Consider the following 16,427-nt stretch of genomic DNA (forward strand, 5'->3'; position numbering starts at 1 on the left):
CACACACACACACACACACACGACCCCGGGTCTCCCTCTCTCTACCTGTGTGTTCCATCACTGCTTCCTGGTGTAGCTAAACGGCTGTCTTTTCTGGGATGAGCAAACCACTCCCCGAGGATAAGACGTCTTTAACCAGCCCTGGGCTGCCTTTGAGGAAACTCTGGAGAGGAGGCAGGCCACTGGTGAGGTGGCCCGGGGCCTGGCCGGCTGGGAGAACACTCTAGGAGCTGGCGATTGGTGTGCTACCATTGAGATTTGAGAGCTGTTTGCAGTGCCTTTGTGTAGCACTGGGAGCGAGGCCGGGCAGTGTGAGAGACAATTGAAGCAGCTCAGGGCTGGCTCCAGCGCTGTGTCTTGCTTTCCCTGGGGCTGGACGCATCCACTCAGATCTGCCGGGCAGGATGGAGATGGTTTTTTTGCTGATCCCACTTGAGTGCAGTAACCTGGATCGATTTTACAGGCAAGTGTTTTCTCTCTGATCAGCAGACCCGTCCTACCTCCCCTGGGCTGAGGCACATTGGCAGGCCCTGAAGCTCAGTCTCTAGTCTGCTGCTCTCTGGGACCGGGGGGGGGGGGGGGGGGGGGGGGGGGCGCTTATCTGGTCACAGCCCTGGTCTGACTGTAGGTTTGAGGTGGATTCTGAGCTCTGCCTCTCTGGGTGGGTGGCCATCCAGGCTGGTATGCCCAGGAGTCTAGCTCCTGTATGCTGTGTCTTTTCCCACCAAGTCCGAACTGTTCATGGTGAGTACTGGCACAGATGTCCCTTTCTGCACTTGTTGGCTGTGCTCACCTGAATCACACAGACAGGCTCTGAGGCATCATCTACATAGAGTGCCTGTGACTTGGCTTTGCGCTGAGTGAATGGGGGAGAACCTAGGAAGGACAGTTCTCATGGGCTAAGGAGGTAGGATGCTGGGGTAGGTGGGGCCTGCAGCTAGGTCTCTCAGGAGTAAGGTTCCAGAAGGGAATGTTTATTACATTTCTCTCTTCCTGGTCGTATATAAATACATCTTAAAATGTGTGGAAGGGCTTGGAGAGCTGCCTCAGCAGTTAAGAGCACTTGACTGCTTTCCTGGAGGACCTGGGTTCGGGTCCTAGCACCTACATGGAAGCTTACAACTGTCAGCTTCAGTTCTGCATGGACCAGGCAGGCATGTGGTTCACATACATATGGGAAGGCAGAAGAGTTATACACATGAAATAACTACATCCAAATAAAAGTTCAGGGAGGAATGGCTGCACCAACGTGCCTGGTCTCACAAGGCTCTTAGGTTTTGGAGCCAACATGGCCGGCCCTTTTCCAACAAAGCAGTGCTGGTTGAAAGGCTGGAGGGCAGAATGAGAGTTAGCACTTTCCCAGGCTGTGGCTCTTCACCCTCCACCATGACATCACCACGCCCGTAGAAGCCAGTGAGGAGGTTCCTGCCCTTCTGCTCACTTCCTCGGGCAGCCCTGTTCCCCCACCCCCACCCCCTACCCCTGCTCTGGGCTTCTTTCTGCTTCCCTGGAAGGTTAAGTTGCCATCAGGCCGAGGGAACAGGCATCAAAATAATTTTTATTTTTTTCTAACCTGACAAATCCCATCTGGAATGTATATAAAATAATACAAGATACGACTGGGGGGATCTACAGTTTTGGGACTTGGGCCCCTTTACAGCTGTGCTGCGATCCCCATCCTTAGATGGATGGCTGTTTCCAGGTTGGGCTGCCTCTAGACAGATAGAGGTCTCACCGTTGTGCTGAATGACTTGGGCTTCCTGTATCCTTCCCCGGCTCTCCTGCCTTTCACCTTCACGGTGCCAGGAGGACAAGATGTCTAGCTTTCCCTGTGTGTGTCTGTGACCCTGCCTTCCTTCGTGAGTTTTTGGGCTTTGCTGTGTTGCTGGCAGTTTCGTATGATGAGTGTTTTAGACAAGATAACCTCTGAGGTCCCGCTGGGAACAGTTCCAACTTCCCAGAGTATTGTTGAGGGGGTCAAAGCTGAAGTGTCCCTTGACCCCATTCTCAGTATATCTCAGTCTTCCTGTCGGAGACTCCGAGGCAAGACTGGAGAGCGATGATTCTGACTCCTTGCCGCTCAGCACGGATGGCAGGGAGATGTCTGGGCAGGGTTTCTCAAAACTGCAGCTATAATTTGAGATGAAAGAGGAGCGTCTCATGCTTGTGGGAGATCTAACAATATCCCCTGCCTCTGTCTACTAAAGGCCAGGAGCATCTTGGTTTGTGGCAACCAAATTGACTCTAGACATTCCTGAAAGGATCCCTTGAAGGCAACGGCACCTCTAGGTGAGAATGATCTCTCCACGTTAACTCTGCTCCTGGACATCTATTTCCACTGGATCTTCCTATGTCCTTGGAGCCCACGACACTGGGTCTATCAGAGACAGGTGAAGCATGCTATCTCTGACTTAGAAGAGCAGGCATCTGGGTTCTGGGCTCTGGGTTTTTTTGTCATGGTCTTATAGCCTGTAGGGTGAAGAGAGTTAGTTCTAAGCCTTCCCATGGTTACTAAGCTACAGACTTCCAAAGTGTAAGTGTGGAGGAGAGGCTTCGGGTGCTGGCTGAGCCCTGTGAGGTGTGAAGTCTGGTAAGGAAATCCCACTGAAGACAACCACTGTTCCTGCCTGACACTTCTAGAAGCAAAGTGTCAAGATCAGAGCGGGTATAGAGCTGTAGAAAGGGTGTGTAGCCCTGCCTGCACAGCTGGCTGAATGAGCCAAACATCCTGTTAGGCACCAAGAAAGAAAGAAACCAACCGAGCCAGGGGTTGAGGCACATGCCTGTAATGTTACCATGTGGGAGGTAGGGGGAAGAGAATTGGGAGTTCAAGTCTAGCATTGGCTACATAGCAAGTTCAAGGCTACCATTGGCTCCATGAGACCCTGTTTCAAAAAAAAAAAAAATACAAACAAAAAGAAGAGAAAGAGGAGGAAGGAGGGAGAAAGGGGATAGGAGAACAGGAGGAGGGAGAGATGGGCAATCACCCATTGAGGGTGTATGTGCCTTCCTGGGATGAGAAAGCATAAGCCAGGGCTAAAGCGACCTCTTGACTCGGCTCCATGGAGATGTTTCAGGCGCCGTAATCCAAGGCACAGGAGGCAGTGTGGCACGTGTGCCCACATGCACGCGTGTGTGCATGCACAGCTCCCTTTCACTGTGAAGAGCCTGGATCTTTTTGCTTATTTGTCCGTGATTGGAGAGGCAGGAAGAGAAGGTAGCTCAGGGGTGCCTTTCCCTCTCTTGGGAAGACAGGTGTCTCCCTTTTTCGTGATCTCCATCTCCTGTACTAAAATGTGTCTCCATAACTGAAAGGCAGCTCCCTACCCCCTTAGCCCGGAGGAAGGACTCACTGGCAACCCCATATTGCAGAAAACTTAGGGCCAGATTCTGATTGGTGGGATGGAGCTGAGAGGTGCTTCAGAAGATACAAAGAAGCAAACAGCCTGCTAATCAGCCTGCCGGGTTTTGTGGTGCCCACTGAGGTCCTCTCCAGGAACATTTGATTGCATAGATGCCGGATTCTGGCAGGCAAGTTTACATCCCCTGAACAAACAACTGTTAAAGAGCAGAGGGCCAGAGGTGGCAGGGCCGTGCTGTGGGGAGTCTAGTCAACCCAGAGGGCACAGCATCCTGTGCCTACAGCCTGGGGTCTTCATGGCCTGTGCCCAACTACATAGAATCTATCTCTTAGCAGCAATTTCAGGGCCTCTGCCTCTCCTTTCTCTGGCTTTTCCCCCCCTCCCTCAGTGAGATGGTTTTCTCTGGACAGCTTGATGGAAATAGGAACAGAGAAATTTCACCAGACTGTAGCTTTAGGGTGAGGATGTGTTGAGATTTGCGAATCCCTGGCCCCGGGGCAGAGCTGGCTCCCACCTGTGCTGTGATTGGTTTGGGCCTGGTTCTTGTATCTTAGACTAGTGTGAGGCTTGCTCAGAGTAACACAAGGATCAAGAGGTTTTTCTTGAGGCCTAGAGGCCCAGAGTGCTGCCATAGAGGGCAGAGCCCAGGCACCAGGCACGGGACCAGGAAGTTGTCCTCCCCATCCCACCCCCACCCCCACCCCCGCTCTGGAAGGCTGGTCCAGAGCACACCCAGGTTCCAAGTCAGGACAATGCCTCTGTAGGCACAGTGCAGCCCCGTGTGTGGTCCTTCCTCTCATGACTGAGCTTGGAGGACAGCAGCAGCAGCAGACCGCACACACCATGTCCTTCCTGGTGCCAACAAGGCAGGTCCTGTATTCCTGGTGCCAACAAGGCAGGTCCGTATGGAGTCAGAGAAGGAGTGAAAAAAATGAAGCCTTCCGTCTGAAACTAGACGGGTCAGAGGAACCATGACGTGGCAGAGTGTTCTGCTCGAATGTAAAAAAGGATTTCTTCCTTTAGTGGAACAGAGAGGCCTAAGGCTGAAAGATCCACAGGTCTGATTCCCCTTAGGAGGTAAGGCTCATTTCCCAGGAAGCAGCATGCTGAATCCATCGATGAATTCATTTCTGTCTCCTATTCGCCCCGAGTGCATACCAGCCCCATGATGGGTGATGTTGTCTCCAATTTCTGGTGGATCATGGGCACTGAAGAGAAGGACAGAGATGGCCGAGAGGAGGGTACCCTTACCAACCCAGACAAGATAAAGGAGATAAGTTGGTTTTCTGGCTCTTCTCCAGGCTGAGCTTTCTGGGCCCTGCCCCAAGGCCTTCAGGAGACAACAGATGTTTGGGAGTGGGGGTGGGGGGCAAGTCACAGCTGGAGGCAACACTGCCCCTGGCTCCCAAGCGCTCTGGTGGCTTGCTCATCTCTGCCCCACTGCCCTGATTAACTCTAGGTTAACTGCTTTCCATAATCTGCTAACTGCCCCCACCCCCACCCTATTTTCCTTTTCTACTGCTTAATTTTGGGGCAAACCTCTCCTCAGGGTCCTCTGGGACCCTCCAGTGAGACTTTATTAAGTACATGGCTTTCCCTTGTGTTCGTCCTTGCCTCTCAGACTCACCCTACACTATGGTTTCATGCTAGATCCGGGAGCCAATACTTCCCCTGTGCCAGGGAAAGAGGCTACCAGAGCCTCATCACTTCAGCTTCTCCATATAGAAAGTGAGGAGGCTATTCTCACAGCAAGGACCACGGAGCGGCGGCAGCAACAGCAACGGCAAGGAGTTTGTTAGAAAGTCCTGGGTGAACATGGGAATGCGAGTACATGCCTGTACTCCTAACCCTTGGGAGGCTGAGACAGGAGGATTGCCCCAAGTTGGAAGCTACCCTAGAGCGACATAGCAAAATCCTATTTCATATATAAACATATATGCACATAAATGTATATGATAAAACAAAATAATATGTTTACTTTAATATAAAATATACAATATATAAGTAAATATAATGTTATAGATATAGGTGATATAGATATATATGTGCTGAGGGCCCAGCAAGCAAGTTGTCATGTCCCTCTGGTGATGCAGATGCAGCTGGGGCTCGAAGATTTGCTTGCTGCTCTGGGTCACCCCCAGGGTCCCCTGCAATTTTAGTTCCACCACCCCTCCCGTGCTCTGTCAGCTTATAATGACTCTCAAAAGTCTCATGAGTACGTCCTAGACCACTGACAGTTCTCTCATACACAAAAGCCCCACCACGCTCTTCTTGTCCATGTCTCCCACCTTCTCAGCTCCTTGAGGCCGAGCCTCCTCCCTCCTTGCCCTCCCAGACTTACATTTGATGCAGAAACATTACCCTTCCCTTGGAAATTGCCACAAAATTTGTGAAGTTTGGGGATGGAGGTCAAACTGCTTTTGGAGTGGGTGGAGTTGAATTCGGGGAAGGGGGGGTCTGGGGGGTGCTAACCTCCACTGAGAAATTTTTTTCTGACTTGCCCTGAGCCAGACTGGTTTTTGTCCCTTCCAGTCTGTTTGTGGAGGAGGCTACTGAGGTGTCCCAACAATAGAACGAGACATTGGGGGTATCCAGTGCTTACAGGCACCTGAGAGCTGTGTAGCTTTACAGGGTGCTCCAGTGTAAACACTCCTGCCCTTTCCGTGCCTCTGGTAAGAGCTGGGCAGGGATTTTCCTGCTGCTTCACCTGGGTCCCCAGAGGAACAGAATGCCCTAACATCTCTCTCCCGCTGCTGGCATTTAGCCCATTGCTGGGTTAATTCAAGCAATACTAATAACCTGTTTGCGGGAGAAGACCTCTTGCAGACCCTTAAATCCTGCTCTCTGGGGCACTGATAACAGACTAAGAATCCTATCTGGCCCCCTGTAGCCATTCAAACATCGAGCTCAAGTCTGTGCCGCTGGATGCTGCAAAAACACTGGAAAAAAAAAAAAAACCCAGCATTTGTGTGTATCCCGATACTGGCATCCAGGAGGAGGGCCAGGGCTATGGTTTCAGTGTTTAGAAGGCTCCCTCGCTCCTACTGCCTGCCCCCATGGCTTCCCTTTCCTGAGTCTTCTCTATCCTTCTCTGTTAGATGAAGGGCGTCAGTCTCCCGCAGATCGTCAAATGCCGTTCCATCTGGATCTATCAGATCAGGCTCCCCATTCCTTTTTGGCTGCCTCTGTGAGGGTCTGGGCCTAGTGGAGACCTCTCCGGGCCTCTGTGCGGTCTCCAAGGAGCCTGGAAGAAATGCAGTGTGAGAAAACAGTCTCTCCACCCCTCCCCCACCACGCTCTTCTTGCTGAGTCTCCCACCCACTCAGCTCCTTGAGGTCTGGCTTGCTCCCTCTTTGCCCTCCCATACTCATGTTTTATGCAAGAACATCCCCATTCTCATGGAAAGTGCGGCAAAGTTTGGGAAAGAATGTCCGACCCCTTTTGAAGAAGGTGGAGCGAATGCGGGGTTATAGGGTTAACCATAGCTGAGAGATTTCCCTGGCTGAGTGGATGTTCCTCGTGTGTGTGTGTGTGTGTGTGTGTGTGTGTGTGTGTGTGTGTGTGTGTGTGGTGTGTGTGTGTGTCTGTCTGTCTGTCTGTCTGTCTGTCTGTCTGTGTGCATTCCAACACTCAAGACTCACTCCCACATTCCACACACCCCTCTGAAGCCTGCCTCAGCTCCAGTCTTGACTTATCTCCCTCCAGGAGACACCAGAAGGGGCTGTTGATTTTGTTTTGTTTTGTTTTCAAATATTAGAAGAAAAAATGAAAATATATGTGTAACTCCCAGCTTGGGGAATCCCTATGTTTTTGAAACATAAAAGTGATGGAATATCGTTTATCTAAAACCTGGAGTTGTAGTTGTTGCATGTGGTCAGATTGCACACTACAGGATGCTTCGTGGGCACCTGCCAGCTTCCTGTTGTAAAGTACCTGTTCTTTTAGAAAGCGGGCGGCCCCTCCCGGCGGACGGTTTGTGAGAAGCGGGCAAAACCTTGAAGAGAAAAATCCTTCTGCAGCACACTTGGTGTGAGACAAAAGGCAGCCTTTTGTTTCCTGGTGAAGACAGACAAGTGCCCATTGTTAGCATTGGGAATTGTGAGAAGGGCGGAGGAGGGAAGCCCTCAGATCTCAGGGTACACAAGCTGCTCCCTGGACCTCCACTCAGTCAGCCTCACTCTCTCTCGGGCCCTCACCTGGACTCCTTTCTGAATCTACAGGAAGGCAGGCTCCACTTTCTTCTCACATGTTAATGTGTTTCTTGATTTGTAGGTGGTTTTCTAGATGTGAGCTGTGACTTTCACATGTAGTAGGGGACTGAGAATACAGAATGAATCCTTAGTCATGGAAAGGAATAAGCTTAAGAGACAATCTGCCCCCAGCTTACTCTGGACCCCAAACCACTGTCTGCAGCTTTGAAATGCTGGACATCTGGGCACTATGGGAGGGTAACCTACAAAATGCCACAGTCCCTTCTCCCCACCCCTGTTCCCTGTCCACTGATGTCCAATCCCTGATCAAGAACCTTCACAAAAATTTCAAGTGCCATGACAAAATTTTTCCATTTTTTTTCATTGAAGTAGTCATTTTATTTTCTTCTATATTTATGAGTGGAAATGCACTAGGATTCCCAGGAACTATCGATTTTTTTTTTCTTCTGTAGGTCATTTAGAAAGGAATGTCAAACAAGTTGCATCCTTATAGGCACGAGGGAAGATTGATGGAGCTTGTCTGCTTTTAAATCTTGTGGCATGCTTTTTGGAAATAGTTTGGGCTCATTAAAACATTCTATTCTAAGCACTACATTCATTTGAAAAAGTTTTAGAGTCCAGAATTGTAATCGAAATCATATATTTCAAAGAAGTCTTTGGGACGAAACAGAGAGGAAATTATACATACATTTTTTTTCCCCCTTCTGTATTTTTCCTAGGCCTCCTTCACATTTCCAGCCTTGTCCCTGGGGAATTGTGTGCTGGGCAAATTTAGAATAAAATCTACTTTGCACTCTCCTCAGTGGCTTCCTTTGTCGTTATTCTTGAAGAAAAACACGTGTGATGTGCCTAGAATCTTTCCACGGGTTTCTGTTGGAGGAGAGGCCCTAGAGCTCCAGAGAAAAGAGAACAGAGACCTAGCCTAAACCGACCATGGACAGACACCAAGAAATCCTTAGGTAGGCAGCTCCTGACTGACGAAAATGGAGGACATAATGCCAAGCCGAGACCCCTTCTAAGGATGATTCTACAGCCCAGCACAGTGGAAGTCAGCAGGGGGCTTCTAAGTACTTTGCCTTCACTCGCTACAGGGATGGGGAGGTAGAACACAATGGGGTGGGGGATCCTCCCTGAACCTTCGGACCATGTCTACAGCCTCCATCCAACCCTGGGGATTGGCCCTACAGGAATGGGTATATAGGGCCACTTGGGAAAGTCAGTAACGGAGAAGAAAACCCTCAGGCAGTGCGCGCAGGAGCGAGCGGGCTGCCTGGTTAAGCCCTGCCGGCTGTTTAGTTGGTGCTTTGCACAGCACTCCAGAATATGATGAATTAATTTCCTACCAAAGCCAAACTGGAGCGACCTGTCCTCCTTTGTCCTTCCTCCTCTCCCTGACATGTCCCTTCCCTGCCTCCACAGCAAGTCACAGAAAGCCAAAAGAGGCTTATTTTTGTAGTGTTGGGCTAAGGGGAGAGGCTGGCATCAGCTCCTATCTTCCTATCTGACTCCATTGTTGTTTGGGTAGCAGCTTTGGCAGTAGGTGAAGCTTGGAGACCACCTCCTTACCTCACCCATGATTGCTGGGGAAAGCTGTCTCAAGCCAAATCCCACACATCTCTAACACCCAGCACAACACATGCAGGCTGTTGTTCAGGAGGCTCATGGAAGGAAGCCCCAGCTCACTGACCTCTCATGTGCTGCAGTGGTACCTAGAAAGAAAAAAGTCTAAAATGTTCCCTTCCGGGGCCACAACCGCAGGCTTCGGCCAACCACACCCAGCAGGGTTTGGAGCTCACAAGGAGCACTCGAGGTTGGGGCTGTTCACCTCAAAGAAGAGAGTTCCATGGAGAGGGGGACCACAGTGATGACACAGGTGACTGGCTGCTGTTAACACCTGTTAGCATTCAGAGCCTGTGGTGATACATGGGCAGGTCCACAGACCTGTTGCCAGGACAACAGCCACCATATTCACAGAATCCATTGGGTTCAGCCCCCACCTTTACCTGCGCGACTACTATGTCACAACTCATATATATGGGACAATTCCTCCATCTTGCTCTCTATCTCTCTCTCTCCCCTCTCTTTCTGCGCCACTACCCTCTACTCCCTCTCAATTAAACCTCTTACACGTGGAACTGTCTAGGCCTAGTGTGGTACTTCCAGACGTGACCGCCACTGTTCCAACACATCAACACCTGCATTTAATTTTTCATTTTCAAGTGTTGAAATATTGCTAGGACAAGGCTACCCAAAGTAGGCAGGTTTTTTTGGTAATGGAGTATGTATAGAGTCAGCCCTCCTTTCACCCCTGCCCAGGTCAATTCTGGCAGCTAGTTCTAGAAGTTTCTCTGAGACCTTGTCTCCACCCTCTCCCACCCCAAGGTTGCTAGACCTCCTGTGTGTGTGTCTTTCCAGGTTGGTTTGTCTAGCTTGCTGGTGTGTTAGATTGAGGATACAAGGTCTCAGAGTCCATGGTTCTGAAACAGCACACACCGCGGCAACAGAAAAGTTTCAAGTTAGACCAAGAAAAGAATTTCTATCACTTAAAAGGACTAGAAATTGATGACCTAGAGAAAGGAAAGAAGAAGAAAAACCACTACATCTTTGAGATGATTCAAGTGTGGTTTTAGTGGTGGTAGGGGGTAAAGAGAGGCCCCTAAAAGATCATCCAGGCCCAGGCACTGAATTCTAGGTATAAGCCCAGCTCTGCAGCTGAGGGGGTCTGTAATCACTGTAATTGACGGAGTGGGGGATGGAGACCCACCGTCACGCCATCCTGCCTCAGCTCTGCCTTGCCAGCCTTGGCCTGCCTGGGTCTGGGTCCCCTCTTTCCATGCTCTCACTCCTGAAGCCTTTAATCCTGCCTGAGCCGCTCAGAGAGAGCGATTCTCCAGAGAGAGAATGACCGGCTGGTGGACAGGCCTGGGATCTGAGCCCACCCCATTCCCGGGTGACCAGGGCAGCCGAACAAACACAGTCTGGCCCCAGTCCCAAGAGACACCAGGCAAGGTGCCTGGAGGAAATGGGGCAGTGGAATACGAAGAAACTGAATGGTCGCCCCGCTGTCTTTCCATTCAGTGTGTGGTTTCCATGGGGCTCCAAGTGTGTTTATGGGCAGGAGACCTGGGGGTGGGGGTGGGAGTTCTGGGGATCTGGGCTGCAAGGAGACAAGAAAGGCAGGGCTGGGTAGGGGAGGGAGAAGCCTGGAGCACTTGAAAAAAAAAAAAAACAAATAAAAAGTTGGCCGTTGAATGCTTTTTGCTAACCATAGTCAATTCTTAATTACCCCCTTAATGGGAGACAGCAGAGGCAAGAGTGATTCAAAGCACCAAATAATCCCAAACCATTTAAATGACATGATTTTTAAAAGAGAGGGAAGAAGGTTTTCCTTCCTAATGATGTCTGGCTCAGGCTCATGTTCAATGAGGGAAGTATTAACAGTGAGCTCTCCGGGGATTGGGGCTTATTTAACACGTTTATAAATTATTTAGGGTTCACATTTCCTGATTTTGTGAACGGGTGGTAGGAGGGAGGCTGTTAGAGACTAGGTACTCCCTGGAGGAGTCCCTGAGAGGGAGGGACAGACAGAGCTGTGAGACTAGCCAGTGCTGCTGTGGGGAGGGGCAGGAGGTCCTGACCTGCACCCCCAAATCTATAACTAGAAGAAGCTGTGATCTCTATTCTAAGGCATCTCATGGCTCCCAGTCTCTCCTGAATTAAGTGCACTCAAGAAAGACCCCTGCAGGAGGGTCCCTGCCTCCACACCTGTCACTCCAGCCATGCTCCTGATGTGACCTGCCACACTCTAAGGCTGAGACAAAGCCTGAAAGCAGGCTTGTGGCTTGAGTTCCTCTATCTGTTTACGTCACACTGGATCCTGGCTGCCAGCCAAACCTGCCTCTTGCCTGCCTCTGCCATGTGACTTCTACAGTCTTCTAGCTATGGCCAGGGTTCTGTGATTTCCAATGGCTCCTCTCCTGGGAGCCTCCCCGGCTCACTACACGCTGGCTGCGAGCCTCCCGCGCCTTAGAACAAGCACTGCTGTGTGATGCTCAAGTCTGTCTGTGAAGTGTGCCGTCCAGGGGTTAACTGAGACATATGGGAACGTCCTCTGAAAGGTATCTCAGCTTGGATCTGACTCTCAGGGTCAGCCAGGTGTGGGGCGCAAACCTGGAGCCCCAGCATAAGGGCTGTAGATTCAAGGTCAGCCTGCCTTGAAGGCACAATGATCATGATCAAGATAGCATGACAGCATGGGTGAATGGTTTTAAAAGGTATTTATTTATTTTAAATTTTTATGAGTGTATGTGTGCATATATATGTGAGTGTTTGCCCCATGTGTGTGGTTGCTCACAGAGGCCAGAGGAGGGCGTGGGATCTCCTGGAACTGAATTACAGGCACTTGAGAGTATCTTCATGTGGATACTGGGAACTGAACTTGGGTCCACTAGTGGAGTGGTGGGTGCTCTTAACCACTGGGTCATCTCTCCAGCTCCAATCTTAATTTTTATTTTTTACGCTTATAAGTGTTTTGCCTGCACATATGTTATATGCACCACATGCATGCAGTGCCCACAGAGTCCAGAAGGGGGCTTAGGATCCCCTGGAACTGGAGTTACAGATGATCACAAGGTACCACTATACGGTGCTGGTACCCAAACTTGGCTCTCTGCAAAAGCAATAAGTGCCTTTGACTCTGAGCCCTCTCCCCAGCTCCAGCATGGGTTAATCCTGAGGACATTATGCTAAGTGAAATAGTCCAGTCACAAAAGGACATATACTGCATGATTCTGCTGGTGTGCAGTACTTGGATGAGACACAATCAGAGACAGAAATAGAACGCTGCTTCTCAGAGTGGCAGAAATGGAGATTGGAGTTGCTGCTTAATGGGCACAGGGATGCAGGTAGAGAAGAGAAGGAGAAGGTCCAGAGATGGATGGTGATGGTAACCCAGCTCCGTGAATGTGAACTGGGCGGGTAAAGAGAGAAACTAGTCAGTTTTGTGTTCTGTATATTTTACCACAATAAAAACAATGACAGCAATTTGGGCCATTGCCCTGCTTCTGGGAAGAACAGTGGTGGAAATGATGGCCTTGAAGCCATGCAGAGAAGGTGGGTTGCAGTTGCCTCTGCCTCGCACAGAGACCACACACTCAAGATCAGGGAAAGCAGCCTGAGGGACCACACCATAGTAAGCATCCTTAAGCTTGAGATGGGCTTCGTGTCATGAGTCAAAGATTGCCTTGGGAAGGAAAAGGGGCGGGACTTCCAGGGAGGTGTCCCAGTGGGTAAACGTGAGAACCCGAGTTCACATTCCCAGAAACCATGTAAAGTTGTGCTTCAGTAACAGTGTAGTAAGCATCTGTAATCCCTGGGTGAGATGGGAGGCAGAGGTCGGAGAATGAATCTCTACCCACTCCCTAGCCAGGAGTGTCAGAGGCTCCCTAGCCTGGTACAGACAGCAGTAAACAACAAAGAGATTGGTTCCCAAATAAGGTAGGAGGCTAGGGTCAGTCCTGAGGTGGTCCTCTGACCTCAGCACTCACACGTGCTGTAAATGCAAAAGGAACACGTTCAAAGCAGTAGGGCAGACCTGGCCCCATCGGAGACAACACTGCAAACCCACCTGGCAGGCTCTATCTAATAGGACACTGACCACCGAGCCCAGCATCCCCGAGCACTCGTTATGGCCACCAACTGCTAATGCTTCCCCAGCATCCTGAACCTACTCCTATATTTAGCTTATACCAGCTCTGGGGGTTCCAAGTTCCAAGTAAGTTAGCTACCTGCTGTGTGAATAGTATTTGCTTTCATTTGTGCTAACGCTGCCGTCTTTTGCCTGCTTCTGGGACCGCCTTCCCCCTCTTCCCCTGCTCTGATGGCAGGCACTTGGAGGTCAAAGCCATATGTCCCTCAGCCACAGCTTCAATGGCAGGATTCACAGTTGGCACATCTCCTTCATATGTCCTTCCTGGATGGATACAAGATTCTCACTCTTCCCGCAGAAACACAATCATGGAAAGGAAGAACAGACCATACAGTCTGGAGAGAACCAGGTGTCATGTTGACTCAGCATCCGGCTACCTGGCTGGTCAGTTTGGGGAATTCAGAGCTTTCATAGGGACATTCTGGGCCCCTACTTATGATTCTGTTTGTTCTCCCTTAAGTGTGTGACCTCACATATGCAGAATACTATGAAGCTGACACTGGTTTTGGGGTGGGGAAGGAGTTTTGTTTGTTTACCACATACAACAGCAGACTGGCATTCTGTGACTTGGAAGGTTTTGATGTCACTCGCATAGACGGCTGGACCCTGCTGGGTCTTTCCTCCATTCAAAAAATGGTTAATTTATTATTTCCTCCTTTAGATGAAAAAAAGCTATAGAAGGGGGCACACTTGCCACAGCACATACGTAGTGGTTGTGTTTTATAAGAAAGAGAGAAAGAAAGAAAGAAAGAAAGAAAGAAAGAAAGAAAGAGAGAAAGAGAGAAAGAGAGAAAGAGAGAAAGAAAGAAAGGCCAGGTGGTGGTGGCGCACGCCTTTAATCCCAGCACTTGGGAGGCAGAGGCAGGCGGATTTGAGTTCAAGGCCAGCCTGGTCTACAGAGTGAGTTCCAGGACAGCCAGGGCTATACAGAGAAACTCTGTCTCGAAAAACAAAACAAAACAAAACAAAAAACAAACAAAAGAAAAAAAAAGAAAAGAAAGGAAGAAAGAGGGAAAGAAAGAAAAATAAGCCAGGGATATGTTTGGTAGAGGAGCCGTATGATGTGGAGGAAGGCGGTGCCTCTGTGGGCCCATGCAGAGGCATCCCTTCACCCTGAGGTACCAGCCACATGATGTGATTCTATAGAATCAATAGAAGAATATAGTTTATTTAGGGCACGGGGGGGGGGAGGCTTAAGCGATAGGAGAGAAAGGGGAGGAAGAGAGGGAGAGAGGGAAGGAGAGAGAGAGAATAGAGGAATAGAGGCTGGCCATGAGCATGTGGAGAGAGAAGGGAAAGGGGGAGAGAGGGTAAGGGAGCAAGAGCAAGAGGAGAAGAGAGCCAGAGAGTGAGGAGTGGGCAAGCAGCCCCTTTTATAGTGAGTCAGGCACACCTGCTGTTGCCAGGTAACTGTGGTGCGGAGCCTAGACAAAATGCCAACAGTGGTCAAAGGACAATTTGAAAAAAACCAGTTCTTACCTTCCCTTATGTGGGTCCTAGGGATCCGAACTCAGGTCGTCAGGCTTGGTAGCAAGCACCTTTACCCACTGAGCCATCTTACTGACCCTTGTGTTGCTTTGGTTCTGATATTTCCTCCAGGTGGGCTTGTCTTCCTTTGTCCTCAGAGTGCTAAGGTAGGTGTCTCTGCTCAGGCCCTCATGCTCACTGGGTGAAGTGAGTTCAGGGGGAGTTTGATGTCACAAGGGACAGTGGTTACAGAGCATTTGAGAGCTCAGGACAGATCAGCAGGTGTCAGAAGCTGCAAGAAGCAGCCACCTCCCTCACTTGACTACCCCACTTCACTCAGCTGAGCAGAGCACACATTTATTGAGCACTGTCATCGTGCATCAGGCAAGGCACTAAAGATTACATGTCCATGTAGGAACCTTGCTCTTCTGGCCTCCGCCCTGTAGAGGGTGTGGTGGGGGAATCTCACCATACTACCTGGCTGATACCTCTCTCCCATGCTGCCTTCGGTCTTTCCTGGGGGATTCACAATGCTGGTGCTAGGACCCTACCTAAGCAAGTGGCCAGTTTCTGGCTGAGCTAGTCTCCTTCCATTCCCATTCTACCCATGCAGCTGTTAGGTGTCCCTGCAGGGGGTGACATATCTTTGACCCATGGGCCACAAGCATACATTAAAACTCAAGCTGTGTCACAACAGGCTTCTCTAGCCCCCATCGATTTTCTTCCTTCCTGAACGTGCTTGGGATGCGGGTCCCCCCAGCCCTGTGCCCTCCCTCTCCAGCCAGCCTGTGTGCATTCAGCTGCTGGCATCCCTTTGCCAGCTGAGTGAGCGCTTCTTTTCAGGGGCAGCGGAGTGCACGCGGATTCCCAAGCCATGATCTCATCTGTGTGGGAGGCCAAGCACATCCACCCTACCAACCCACACAGAGGAGGCTTAAGGACTGGTTTGGGTCTGGTTCAAGGGGATTGTTCTCTGGGGTCTTCCCCTCTACCTGTAGCTCTGGTTCCTGCAAACTCACTTGCAGGTCCTCACCTGGGACAAGACTGTGGGCTGGTTCCCCATTGGCCATTACTCTCCCTGAACCATAGTCCTAAGGCCACTGTGTGGCTGCACAGCCCTTCCTGCCTATTCGCTTACCTCCAGAATTCCTTTATGAGTGCCAATCCCACAGCTTCCCAAAGAGGGCCCATGGATTGGAACCATCTGGAGGGATTCTGAGAGTACAGGCTGCTGGGCTCTGTGCCAGACCCGAGGCATCAGAGTCTGGTGGGGGTGGGGTGGGGTAGGGAAGGGGTCTGCATTTTAATGAGCTCTCCTAAGTGAACACCTTGGGGGCCTTAATGTTTGAGACACGATGATTGTCATTGTTAATTTAATATGTCAGCTAGGCTGGGCCACAGTGCCTAGGTATTTCCGTGTTTTTTCTACCACATAGTCCTGGCTTTTCTCTGGATGATGGGTTCCAAGCTTGCTGCCCATCACAGAACAAGACTTAATTTTAGGATATCATCAGACTTTGCAAGTACAAATATAAAATGTCCAATTAGTTGGATGTGGTGGCACATGCCTTGAACCCCAGCACTTGGGGTCAGAGACAAGAGGATCTCTGTGAGTACCAAGGTTGCAAAATTAAAATAAGAGAGAGAGAGAGAGAGAGAGAGAGAGAGAGAGAGAGAGAG

The 16,427-nt window shown here is 50.2% G+C and overlaps 1 protein-coding gene and 1 long non-coding RNA gene across 3 annotated transcripts in view; one reads left to right on the forward strand and one right to left on the reverse strand.

The window, feature by feature from the left end:
- Nucleotides 1–16,427, forward strand: part of Sema5b (semaphorin 5B) — a 124,744-nt gene that overhangs the window by 39,880 nt on the left and 68,437 nt on the right. The gene's annotated exons all lie outside the window — the stretch shown is intronic.
- On the reverse strand, nt 5,314–7,664 carry LOC116085862. Its single transcript, XR_004116741.1, has 3 exons — nt 7,559–7,664; nt 7,296–7,418; nt 5,314–6,606 (listed from the first exon to the last, which is right to left on the reverse strand). It is a non-coding gene; the product is annotated as an uncharacterized LOC116085862 (long non-coding RNA).

Source organism: Mastomys coucha, unplaced genomic scaffold (genome assembly GCF_008632895.1).
Source record: "Mastomys coucha isolate ucsf_1 unplaced genomic scaffold, UCSF_Mcou_1 pScaffold12, whole genome shotgun sequence".
Classification (NCBI taxonomy): Eukaryota; Metazoa; Chordata; class Mammalia; order Rodentia; family Muridae; genus Mastomys; species Mastomys coucha.